Below are 14,745 nucleotides of genomic sequence, written 5' to 3'. Positions count from 1 at the left end.
CTGCATACATCCCAGGCAACAGATGTAACAATTATCACGAGTCTGACTGACCCGCTATCGTAGTCTGTGTGTGGTGGTATAACCATTATCTTTACAGCCTCGTCAGTGTTCGACTGAATCGGTTCCTTACATTCTGTCCAATCATAGGACGAAGTGATAAAGTAATGGTTTTTGAAGGCGTTATAGACCATAATAGACAGCAGATGGTTTCTTATTTAATTTTGTTTCCTGGCAATGGTTCTATGTAAGATAACGTTGACATTTGGTAATTAATAACTTATAAGGGAAACACATTGATAACAACATCCTACTGCACTTGAAATATGTGAGATGACAATATCCATATACATATATCACACACAAAAGGTTTCCGGACAACATATTAATTAATTGATGTTTTATTACAATGATAATTAAAAATGAAATTAATATATACAATTCATATAGATCTTATGTTTTTCAACGCAGAATCAAATACAACTTTTAACTAAATGGCATAATTGGAGTACTTTATTAGAAATATTGGTAAGCCGTAAAACCCCTTAAATGTTTTGATGCATTACATTATCAGGTGCTTCATGGCGTGCATCATACAAAAGGTGAAATTAAAGAAAGAATTCATTAATTTAGTTGAAAAGACGTGAAATCCCGACTAATAATGAAACCGTGTCTTACATGAACCGGACATACACATTCTGTCCTAGTTGTTAACATGGCATAGCTTCATGTAATGGCCTGTGTGTAAGTGACGGGTATAAATAGTGTTTGCGATGGATTGATGTGGCAGGTATAAGCACCAAAGCTCATATTATCCCGACTTACAAGTCATTCCAGCATCAGCTACACTATAACATGGCAGCGATATGTGAATCGGGGGCCACAAGTCAGCGAATGTTAGGGGCGTCGTACCACTGACAAATGTCTTTCCTAAACCTACAGAAGTACATACACCAGGCTATTAACCTTATACATGTACCTCTTGCTAAATAAAGTACCACTACAGGATATATAGAAAACATGTGGTGCCGGAAACTCCTGAGGTCCTGATTATATCATCTGACGTTTATTGTCACGGAACTCGATATCCTATTTAACTTTTTAGAATTTGTTCCTTATTTGATAAGGATGTATCGCTATACTACATTTATAAAAGTCATCTTGAACTGGTGCCATCACATTTTCTTAATCGATAATATGACTGAAAATAGCATGCCAGCTTCTCAGAGAACACAACATTCTGAAAGTGAAAGACATCTCAGTAACCAATCTTCATGTGACAAGTAAGTTACAACATACATCAATAAAGTCACCAAAAGAAAACACGAGGAACTCATGAGACACCAAAACAAATTGAAAGACAACATCAAGAAGTGAAGAGACAATGCCTTACATTCAGGGATAAAAGGACTTTTACCGCCTTACATGAAGCACCCAACAGAATATCTCCCGTCTAATACATTTTATGCACATGGTGTACAATCATTGTAATATTGGTCTGATATTTAAACATTAAACTGCCGTCTTTGGAAAGGTTTTTTTATTCTATAATTCTTACAGAACTGCAGACAAATGGAATAACGCGCACTGCTGTTTATATCAATACTACAATAAGAATTATGTGAAAATTATAACTTGTTATATTTCTATTTTGCTTTGTAAGTTTAATAATATATAATGACAATGAGGTACATATGGAAATTCTTTATTTGTTTTTCCATAATAAAGCCGTCATGCAGCTAACGTAGTGTTAGCACCTTTTCATAGACTTCAATATAGTAATTAAACTACCTGTTAATTCTCACATGTGAATATAGCAGTGTGTTACCTTGTGTCCTATCTCATCATTAGGAAAGGTATTCTTCATGTGACTGTCAGAAATTAGAATAATTCCATTGCTGATCAGTGTTCTAAAATATGAATAGTCATTGCTTACTGTATTGAGTTTGTCATTTATGTGTTAAATCATGATGGAGTAGGTATAATTGTAGAGACAGGCCACAGTTATCGGTATACCAGACTTGTCAACGTTTTGTTTAGTGCAATAAGTCATCTACAGTCTATTTCACTGCACACAAATAAATATAAAATAACATAAAATTACCCTGATATATCGTATACATAAGTCTCTCTGTCACTCAACCGTGGTTGAAATCACTATAAGTCTCTCAGCACAGCAAAACAGCTTAATCACTCGGTAAAGATAAAGCAATCGTAATTATTCTTCCTTTTTCTATATATCATATTATCGTCAATGGTGCATAAGCCCAAACATGGATTAATTTTGTCCAAACGTGGAAAAGTTTTCATTCCAATATAATACTTTGAGAATAAATTTCTCGATGAACTTAACATTATTTGTGATAGTAATCTAACATGGTATATAATATGTATGATAGGTTATAATACATAGATAAGTACAGCGCGGCAGCTGCCAGATGTCATCGGTGAAACATAGACATATAGTATTTCATGTGACGGTAATTCAAGTATATAAGTATTGTAAATATGTTGGTATGTAGATAATGGTAACAACTCTCCGTATGATAATATGCTGCTGATGCTGGCGCTGCGGATGTTAATGTTACATTTTCGAACGTATGATATTAGTATTGGGCAACTTTAACTTCTGATGTTACTTATTCATTTTATTTAATTTTATTGTTTTTATTCAAACGTAAATATAAATTTCAAATACAAATGTATATAAATCACTAAAGAAAAAATAATAGGACAAATATAAAACGTAAACCAAAACCAGAATCAAAGTAAAACCAACATGAGTAATGCAATATATTGGTCATACACATTTCCCTTGCTATGTATGATGTGGAAGAAGTTTTCTTTATTTATTTTATAGTAATAGTAAAATACCGACTCATAAAATGAGGGTGTAAAAGAAGAAAACAACCATGTTAAATCTGAGTAATGCTACGTACCTAAATGGAAAACCGGGGTCGTGACACCGAACCACCTAAAATACTAGCGAACGTTCTTATTGCCATAGAGGACGCTAAGAGCTCTGAATTCTTGAAGTGATTCTACATTATTTTTTATCATTTTATTGTTGTGTGAAGCCCTGATATTATGCCCGGGATGGCCCTGATTAAAACAATTACCATCATCAGATGTTTCCAGCATGACTATTTACATGCAACGTCTTTAATTCGTTCCTTGAACATTAATATCATCGTCAGGAGATTCAGTGTCGGTAGATATTCACCAAAATCACGATGAGACCATTAACTGCTAAATATAGTTCCCACATCACACATGTTCTGTCACTGAAACTGTAGTCTATCATATCTCAGTTAGGTTGCAAAACCTTTGGTCCGACATTCGGGGCGTTTGCATGATCCCGCCCATCACTACTCACGTGAACACGTACTTTTTACACTGACTATCGTTAATCCAAGGCTATTGAGATATACGAGTTTGTTTCTTAAGTAGGAATTATCTTTGGTTTTAATCAGACACGCACTTTCCTCAACCTCACACCTAAAGGGGTCGAGATATGACATTTGACCCCAGAGATACAAACACCGCGGGTGTCTGCACTCGATTACACTTCAGTATGCAGTTCCGTGCGTTTCCTATTGAATCAGTGTTCAGGCACGTGTAAATAAGGATGTTACGGACAACTCTCTATCACTTCGCGGGGATTTACTTTTTCTTCGTTAAGAGAGTCAATTATTTATATAGTTATGATTTATTATAAAGCTGATGTAAAACGGATGTATCCAGCATATATACTTCGAAATAAATCGCTTGAAACAAAATCGTTAAAAAAACAGCATTTCCGTATGCAGCAACGCTTTATCAATATGTGTAGTAGTTAACATTGATAGACTTTAAATCGTGTTTTAAATGTGTATTATATAGTCTTTTTGATTGTCAGGTAATGTTAGCAGATTTTCAGTCATGTAACATAAACATATTTTAACATAATATAAAACATAACATTAGGGCATCCCGGTGCAAAATTTAAACCATGAACAGATGTTTCAGTGTTTAAAACTAACTTCTCATTTCAAAGGATTGAAACTCGATTTAGATACGGGAGGACATTTATATACCATGTTAGTAATATATAAATGTGATATTGATTTACTGTAGTTCTCTGTGAGACATTGACCGATCATCCTTAAAGTACATTACTGCTGATAACATCGACCTGATAATATACCAATCTAAACCTACTCTTTATAAATCTGTATCACTTGTTATATTTGTGTATTTATAGCACGTGAAAATTTATCCCGTTTGTTACATATGTTCCCAATTATAGGCAAGTGGTTCGCTGATTTTTCTAGACAGCTTGATGTAAATTCTTAAGACCAAAGCGTATTATTAGCTCATCATATCCATTCGGAACTCCATCTAAGACTCTTAATTCTCTCAACAACCCATCAACTATCTCTTTATTCGCCGGTATTGTTAGATCGGACTTGTCGTACCACATGAGTTATCGACCTTGGATCAGAGCCGGATTGCTCAAGCATAGTCAGCTTCAAAACACATTGGGTCAAATTAAAAAAAAACATTTTCACAGAATGTCAGATACTCAAAAGTGAATGTGTATTTTGTGAAATACAAAACACAATGTTATTGACACAAACATAGAATCAGTTAATAATGCTTGTAGATGAAACACAATACATCAATTAACTTTGTTCTTATAAAGTGTTAAGCTAACAAATCAAGTATATCTGGCTTTTAGTATAAAGCATATTGAACATGTATCATGGTTATTGTGGTGATAAAGAATTAGATAATTAGATTACTTAGATTGCTGAATGTAACTATGTATGTCGCTAGTATCAATACCCCATCAGTATAGGGGTTTACTCATTTTCCATCAACATACTTAGTTTCCAACATTCATTTCCTGACGAGTTATTTACAATCTTCAAAAGCATTACATGTAGGTGCAATAGTCAGCAACAAGAGTCTTTGTGTGTTTTTATCTTTGCTTGCCATGCACATCACTAAGCCCCAATTCAATATTGGTACAAGATAGGTATATCTTTTGTGATTTTAATTGTTTTTAGAGCATACTTGTGTGACTTGTACAACAATGTGATGAGCTATAAATGAACATACAGATACAGACCCTAGAAAGAATGTAACACGTGCTTGAGTGTTGCTGTAAAAATAGATGCACTTTTCTCCAATAAAAATATCCAACATAACGTTTCAGCATTACATACAAATGTAGTTCAGTTTTATGGGCCTGTATTACCTCATACATTGTTTTTATTACAATACAATTGTAATATTTAGTTGATATACATCTTTGATAAGTGTTATTAAGATATATCCCTTTGTTTTGTGTTAGGACAATCTGATTGTACTATAATGCGTTATTGGAATACCGCTCATATTGATGTTATTACAAATGGGGATTTAATATTTCATTATTTCGAATATTTTTCATCCCAAGGAACCATATATAAGAAAACTATCACACAAGCAAGAGTGAACCACCTTACATTTGGGAGACATTACCTCAGCTAGTCTCTATTCTTAGTATTTAACATTTTATAATGTAACATCTTTCTCACACTTTTAAAATATCTTGTTACGTTGTCTTTAGAGAACTCCTATTCGAACCCTTAACTTAAAGAATTCAAATGTACTTCATCTTGAATAGTCGCGCTCTCTAACAGGTCATTTCAATGTGAGCTGTCATTTTGATAAGCGGTTAAATTTCTACTTCAGAAATTGACATCACTTCACGTGTAATACTTGCGATAAGTCTAGGTCAAGTAGTCGCTTATTTTCTTATCCATATTTTACCATTTTTCCCAAATAAGCTTTGATTTGTTTTCGTTACCTAATAGCCGGTGAACTAACGACAAAATATTATTTATTTCTAATAACGAGTGCCGCAGACTCAGTTCTACATTTAATGCATATCGTTGCACTTTTTGTCAAGTTACGTAGTTCAGTAACTGCCCTAATAAAACAGCAAAAATCACTCCCTATAGCCGTATGCATGATAGACAATCTATGTTGTGTTGGTTTTGCTCTTCTACTACCATCAAAGTTTCTTCAAGGTAGCACCAATTTGACCTAATTGTGTTACATTGATGGTACAGAAGCACCTTGTTATTTCACTAAACAGCTGTCAGATAAAATCACATCTCTTCTCCCATCAGGTTTTTTTCGTTGTACCTCTAACAACAATACACAGGTATGTCCATTTACAACACGCCTCTTATCTACAGAATTAATTAGAAATTTCCCAAAATAAATTTCTAATTAAGTAAACAATGTGATTTATCTGTAGAAATTATGTTATCTACCAAACAGGCCCAGTCAATATCATTAGCGAACCTGTTTAAAGTAAGAAAAGAGAAAAACACAGCATCCCACAGATCTTGAGAAAAACAAACGACCCACTTAGAAAAGCACTTGTGTGTATTGCATTCCTTCCTATAACTTATATTACCGGTTGAAATGACCACTTCACACCAGTACACCAAAGTTATGACAAGGAGGCCATTATCGGAATTTATTATCCCTTCATATGATTTTCAAGTTCGCCTTTAATTTATACCCTTCCAATATTTAAACCAAGAGGAAATACATGTTAATTTATTTAAATACCCAATGTTTTCATACAATTATAATACAAATGCACAAAGAAATACTCGGACAAAAACTTTTTTAAGTAAAATCTACCCTTTAGTTTCGGAACGGGGAGATGATTGACCGTTAGTAATCCAAATGTATATGGTATGTAAAATGTAAAATGTATCTATTTTACAACAGTTGCGAGACAAGTTTATCAACTTACATGTATATTAATCACGTTTGTTGGCCCGGATTGAAGCGCGCGAGGGGTCTTACTGTGGTAGGTTACCCCATAAATGTCCATGTCCGATCGGGGAATCGAACCCCTGCCGCCTAGGTGAAAGGCAAGTATGTTACCACTGCGCCACCCGACCATCCAGTTACTGTATCAAGCATACACAAAAACAATATACAGTTCAGCACTAAAAACAAGATATATTAAGTCCTACTGCATAGATGATAACAAACAATCAAGTTATTGTTAATGATAACTTTATTTTCTTTATAACAATTCCGAAACAATTTACAAGAAAGTATGTCAATTATTCTTGTTTGTCCCGATTGAAGCGCGCAATATATCTGGAAACCTGAGTTCTCGGAGAAAACCCACGTAGTCGGGCAAGTGGCCACATACCTTATCACGACCGATCAAATCGAACCCCGGCTTCAGTGAATGACAAGTGTGTTACTGGTACCGTTATACCACCCAGTCAAGTCCTCTCAATACAACGTATAAGTTATGTGTAGTCGATACATCTTCGGAATTCCAAGGTTCCACTGACGATATACTTTTTGTCTTTATATCTTTGGAAAGCAATTATCTACGTCATCACACACACAAAAATCGAAGTATGCGCCTTTCGCGGATAGCACAGGTTGTTTCCTGGGTGCTGTTACGGAATCGTGCATACAAGTTTGTACATGTGGTTACTTTTGATGAAGATAAAAAGAATCGGTTAGCAGCAAAAAGATAGACATGACAGGCTTTGATTTGAGGGATGTGCCTTCATAATCTTCAAAGGACATATATCATTACCAGTGTCAAACTTTTGGCAAATCCAATGTTTTCCCGTCAATGGTAGGATCCCCATCACCCAGTATTAATTTCTCCCTTCACACGTCATATTTTTTTTTTTCGTTTTACGATAGTAGCTGTCATGGTAGATGTTTCCTTTTCATAGAGGGTAAAAAGTAAGTTATCAGAGCTTCAAAGTGCAGTGAAAGTATCCAGCTGCACAGAACTTAATTCTTAGAAAAAATATGTTTCGAGAGCAAAAACGTTCTTCTGTACAACATTTTACCTGTGATGTCGACTTGATCGATGATATATTTTATCTGTGAGGATAGCTGGCCCTGATCCGGTCCAGGTGGCAATGATCGTTATGGAACGTACTATAATGTTTGATGCACATGAAGAAAGTGCTTTTAATCATTCGTTTTCGTTTCGTTATCCCTTAATTTAAAAACAAAAAATATTTCAAAGATACGTTCAAATAGACAAAACAATCTACCATTTTTACGTTTGAAAATATATATCTGGAAAACTCTGCAACAGATGGACATATTCAAGGAATCAATGCGTTCATTGGGAAATACACAGTTTTTGATAGTAACCTTTTAAGGATAGGGTAAACAGCTCGAGACAAAGAATATTATATTCCTTGTACCTTTTTCATGTCTACTAGTTTATACATTAAGGATTATACCATGTCGATGGTGATATTGATTTAATACAAGTGTTAAAATTAGGACAGTGTCCGTCTGGAGAACAGAATAATCTACTCTTCATTGGTGTAGATATATCCTTGTACTTTAGATTCAGCTTTGTAATTGGAAATGGTTCTGTCATCCTATTCTATATATAGGCGCTTATCGCACTTCAAATACGACTGTATCTTCAATTGTAGCACGCCGTGAGCCAGAGTGATGGATAGGGCGTTATAGAATACAGAGAAAGTAGGGATATCAGACAGATTTGTACTTGATAAGGAAACATTGCTTTTAGAATTCGCCAATAGCTTACAACTTTTGAAGGATTTGTTTATCTTTTGTGAACTGAATAAAGGAATATTTAATGTCAAATTTAAGAAAGATTGAATTTGCCCGCTTGCTATATTTTCGAGTTTAAAAAGAAGAAATGTAATATAAGGGATGGTAACCTTGATTTGACCTATATTTACATGATGAGTACAGTCCATGTAACAGAAGACGCTTATCATTCCGGGACATATATTTATTAATAAGAAGAGTTTTGGGCTTATCAACGTTTCATCAACTTTGAGTTATAATTACGAGATTTCATGCATGTCCGGCTTCTCCTGTTCTTTTGTTGTTTTTTTGTTTGGGGGAGAGGGGGGGAGGGGGCCTGCTCTAGTATATATTTTTGTGTACATGGCAATCAACATTTTACTTGTCGATACATGTACTTTAAAAACTGAAATGGAATAACCGAAAACCTTTCTTCAGTCTCAAGATACCTAAGGTAAAGCGGTTAAATCCGTTTTCCAAATGAGGCAACACGACAGCAAGTGAGAATGGAAAACACACCATTCATCATCTACAGACTGGTTCACTATCATCAAACAGGTGTTGCGTAATCATATTTAAAACCTGTCGAGTTTTGTATGACCAGATTTAGCTGTATCAAAATTAATCCATGCCTATCAAAGTCTGCACATGTTTTCCAAGTGTTCTACAGGTACCGGCAATGACGCTGTCAACGTGAGCGCAATATGACACGGGGTAAGATATAATAGAAGTAAAGAAATCGTTGAGCGTTAATATAAATATTGGGTCTGTATATCGCCATAACTTACATCCTTTAATTGCCGATAATAAGTATGGGTTATTGCATTCCTGTTCGACGTTCGTCTACAATAAACATTTACGATGCACTCGTGTTTGTAATTCCTGTCTGTGTTGGAATTATTTGGAAGTATGATATGCTTAACGTGAAAGAGAACATAGTTACATAATTTGGTATTATATAAAACAAACATCGACAGTGTAGGATTAACTCGGATTTTACTGAGGTGTATATCATCCCAGTGAGTTGGTACCAAATGTCATCTTCATGTATATACTTCTTCTAAAATAGTGAAGCTTACATCTGCGACCATTCGCTGCTATAGACTAACAAGTCTTGTTAGTTTTTAGTCAAGAGCAAGAAGGGGAGTTGTAATTTGGCAGGGAGGGTACAATTTACGGGAATATCAATTTGGCGTGGAGGGGTTACCGTCTCTCCTGACGTAAGTATAAGTCATCTGGCGTTTCTAAGGAGACAAGGTGTTGAAACTGTAACCTGTTATTAAGATAGGCTTATTAATATTTATGGCGAATTACACGTGTTTGATCCCGCGTGCGTTTGTGCACTTTTTCTCTTTTATACGTTTTTACGAAACATCTCTATTCCCGATATTGTTTTCATATCATCTCAGTTCGAAATTTTGAATTACAAATAACTCTGAGATATTTATGTTGCACATTATATTGCTGTGGTTCGCAATGATAAACTAAAATAAAAAAAGAATACATAATAATGGCATCTTAACTCGAAATGGATTAAACGAGGACAAAATACATTTTAATTAAGTTAAAATTTCATAGTGATATGTTCATGCTATCTGTAAACTATTAATTATATTTACTGACACAGGCCGATTTCTAATTTGAAATAATTTTAAGATCAGGGAAAGATGTTTTGAGATTCACATTCAGTTAAAACAAGAATAAACGTATTATCTATGTTTTATAGAGAGATAGAATAAACCTGAAAGTTTAACAGATGTTATTAAATACATACCATTGTCTTATGTACCCTTTATCACGATGTTTTACTAACTAGTATAACTTCAAATAAATGTGTTTAGTTAGACTAATTCATGGAACATATTACTGTAGATTGTCGACGTCTTTGTGAAAATTTACTCATAATTTCAGGTTTCATTTCAATGGCATTCCCCTTCATAACGATCACAGACTATATTTAAGCAATGAAATCATAAAACAATTCAATGAAAGAACGATACAAAAAACAAAGGGTTGAATAGGTAATTAGGATAAATGGTTCTAATCATTTTCATCATCACATACATAAAATACCTCGTCTAATTAAGCGTATAGCCTAACTTCAATCAAGCCTGCCATTCTTACTTTGTGGTGAACACGACTGTCGCTCCCTTGTCATTAAAGCGGCAGACAGAGACAAATATAAAGGATCCATTTGTCCAATTATCTCCCTTGACCCGGAGTTAAACTGTTTTCATGGATTAGCGGGTCTTTTGTATATAAATCTCAGATGTCAACTAAACGGTACGGAAGCAATTGCAATGGAACAAATTGGTGTATATGTCTCATCGTAAAATGACAATGATTTAAATTGAATTAATTTGTTGGCCTCGTGTATATCGGATTTTAAAGTGTCGCCACATCTCTCGTTAACATTAAGACGACTATTATCGGCGAGAGTATTTGACGCCTGAATATAATGACCCATAATCTAATCTCAAGTAAACCAGGATAAATAAATAGCCGGACTGACCTCAGATATAGCCATGCTGGCGACTAGAGTCTGCGGTCAGATAAACACAGATAAACCACGCGGGGTCACACCAGGATAGCACAACAAACTCGTCCACCTAACAGCGCTCCATATTTTATATTTTTACATTTGCCGTTAAAACATGTTTATTACCAGAATAGCCACTTAATAATGTCCCAGCCCGGCGTGATTCATTCTGTTTTAAATGACACCCATCTGTGGAAAACTCTTGTTGACTTTTAAACGTCATCTTATAAAATGATGTCATATATTGTTCGGGGAAGCCTTGGAGTAAAATATGTAGGTTATAGGATAACGTACATGTGTATTGTTTAGGGAAGCCTTGGAGTAAAATATGTAGGTTATAGTAATACGTATATTGTTTAGGGAAGCCTTGGAGTAAGATATGTAGGTTATAGTAATACGTATATTGTTTGTGGAAGCCTTGGAGTAAGATATGTAGGTTATAGTAATACGTATATTGTTTGGGGAAGCCTTGGAGTAAAATATGTAGATTATAGTAATACGTATATTGTTTGGGGAAGCCTTGGAGTCAAATATGTAGGTTATAGTATAACGTATATTGTTTGGGGAAGCCTTGGAGTAAAATATGTAGGTTATAGTATAACGTATATTGTTTGGGGAAGCCTTGGAGTAAAATATGTAGGTTATAGTAATACGTATATTGTTTGGGGAAGCCTTGGAGTAAAATATGTAGGTTATAGTATAACGTATATTGTTTGGGGAAGCCTTGGAGTAAAATATGTAGGTTATAGTATAACGTATATTGTTGGGGGAAGCCTTGGAGTCAAATATGTAGGTTATAGTAATACGTATATTGTTTGGGGAAGCCTTGGAGTAAAATATGTAGGTTATAATAATACGTATATTGTTTGGGGAAGCCTGGGAGTAAAATATGTAGGTTATAGTATAACGTATATTGTTCGGGGAAGCCTTGGAGTCAAATATGTAGGTTATAGGATAACGTATATTGTTTGGGGAAGCCTTGGAGTCAAATATGTAGGTTATAGGATAACGTACATGTATACTGTTTAGGGAAGCCTTGGAGTAAGATATGTAGGTTATAGTAATACGTATATTGTTCGGGGAAGCCTTGGAGTAAAATATATAGGTTATAGTAATACGTATATTGTTTGGGGAAGCCTTGGAGTAAGATATGTAGGTTATGGTATAACGTATATTGTTTGAGGAAGCCTTGGAGTAAAATATATAGGTTATGGTATAACGTATATTGTTTGGGGAAGCCTTGGAGTAAGATATGTAGGTTATAGTAATACAATGTACGTATAAGTATTTATTAAATTCATATAATGATTACAGTTACAGTATAAGTCCACTCTAAAAAAAATGTGCTCTAAAAAGTGTAACATATATATATATATAATATACTAGATATTGTCAATAGAAATATAAGATTTTTCAAACAAATGTAACGAAAAAAAATGTATGTTTTACCTTCAGTATCAAAACGATTACTGTCACCCCGCAACAAACGCTATGTATTTCACTGCCAGTTTTATGATAAAGGTAACCTCATAATCGATCATTACAGTCTCAATAGTTACACTGTAGTCCGGAATTATACAACTGTAACATCAATGCCGGAAGGCGTCGGCTGATACTTTCGTCCAGAATTAACACCGACATATGGTAGGTGTTTATAACTCCATCCCATTGGATGCTACATGTATGTAAACTCTATTTCGTAATTAGAAGTCAACACGATTTCAATTCCTGTGCCAAAATTGCATCTTATAATGATACCGTAACGATTAATGGCAAATTATATGAAACTTGCCATTGAACATCAATATACAATATGTTGTACAGATTATCTATTGGGAGACACCTCGGAACTGTTCACATATCATTGTTTTTATATGTAAACTGTAATTATACATTCTTGCCAATGTTATCGCAGTACAGCCCCGTGTTCCAAATCTTAATGTGAAACAGAGTCAAAAGGGTAATTCCACTTGCTGAAAGCTAATTCGTTTTATGATAATTATGTGCGAAATAATTAGCGCATTTATTAAAATGTATTACAACCAAACGTCTATGCTACAAAACAAGCAGATTTAATGTACGTTCTAAAGCTCTTAAATCTTGACGCAGAACCGAAGTCTGTAGTAATGGTGCCAACAGAGCATTTGATCGTTATTATTGTTTGGAGTTCTGAATATGTTAGGTAAAACCAACCATTTACATCTAATAGATAGCTATCGATATTACACTGTTACCCATACACAGCTGTTTTAATACGTAGTCAGGATGGCCGAGCGGTCTAAGGCGCTGCGTTCAGGTCGCAGTCTGGTTCTCCAGGCGTGGGTTCGAATCCCACTTCTGACACTTATATTTTTATTATTTCTTTTTCATTAATTTTTAAGACATTGTAAGAGAACCTCCTTATAGTCAGGATTATATGCTGGCTCACATTAGATGTTAACCATATACGCCCAAAATGGACACCTGTATCAAAAGGACAGCAAACTGTTCGAAAACCAACGTCCACTTCATTATCAATACTCTACAATCCGATTATAATACAGATCATCTATACATTAGGTAGTGTACTGATGATATGTATTTTAATCAAATTCACATAGTTCATGCCATTCACAAAGTGACATATTTAAGTGATGAATCAACTCGATGCGTAGCTGAAACATACATCAGTGTAATTAAGACCGCATGGTTTGAGGACAGTATAGACGAAAGGCTAGGGAATATTTACCTAATGGTGTTATAACCACGATGACACACTGTACATACAGGAAAACCTACATTTCCCGTATTTAATCTTTTGGGTTAAAAGTGTCGCATAGACTATTTTTCAAACAGTGTTTAACAAAGTCACACGATCGTTGATAAAGTGTGAGTTCGGTCGTTAATCAGGCAGTTAATGGATGTAATCTGTGACGAGAGTAGCTCTGCTGTTTGGCCTTGTTTTAAATCCCCGCTTCGTAAAAAAAAAATATTAGCTAAGAATGAGATTATGTTCGACAAACAGTAACACTTTGTTACTACGGAACTGCCGACGGCCATTGTCACTGTTTATCTAAGAAATTATTATGTTATTTAGTCCGTCAAAAAACTCAATTCAAAGTGTAAAATCATGAATGTTAATTATGTAACAGTATTAAATGCTTACAGGTCTACACTCTTTCCCGGAAGCCGATAAAACCTTAATGTGGTCCCACCCTGGCTCTCTAGATAGACGTTCGGCGTTTGGCAAATACACTCAAGACTGGTTCACAAAAATACCTGTAAATACCTGTAATGACGTAATAACAACATGTCTTCATTTCCGACATTGAGTATTATATTGTTTTACCAATTTCTGTTATCTAAATATAGAACTTTTATTAAGGTACGCTTAGCCTCCCGGAACACATGGTTTTGCGATTTAGAATTAAGATTCCGTTCACATATCGGTATTCTATTATAACATAGTAACACAACTGACGGAGGAAGACAACTTGATGACTCGTGCCCTGACCGAGCCTCGAACTCACGATCTATACGGCATCCAATTGGCCTAGCCAGAAATATCCGCAGCGTATACCGCTGCGACACATCGGCGTTCTCAAAAAGAACTTTTCAATGGC

General features: G+C 34.9%; 1 non-coding gene across 1 annotated transcript; it reads left to right on the top strand.

The window, feature by feature from the left end:
* Positions 1 to 13,402: 13,402 nt before the first annotated feature.
* Trnal-cag lies at positions 13,403 to 13,486 on the top strand. The gene has a single exon. It is a non-coding gene; the product is annotated as a tRNA-Leu (tRNA).
* The last annotated feature ends 1,259 nt before the right edge of the window (positions 13,487 to 14,745 follow it).

Source organism: Pecten maximus, chromosome 9, assembly GCF_902652985.1.
Source record: "Pecten maximus chromosome 9, xPecMax1.1, whole genome shotgun sequence".
NCBI lineage: Eukaryota > Metazoa > Mollusca > Bivalvia > Pectinida > Pectinidae > Pecten > Pecten maximus.
Note: the sequence above shows the minus strand (reverse complement) of the source record. Positions and strands in the feature narration are given on the sequence as shown.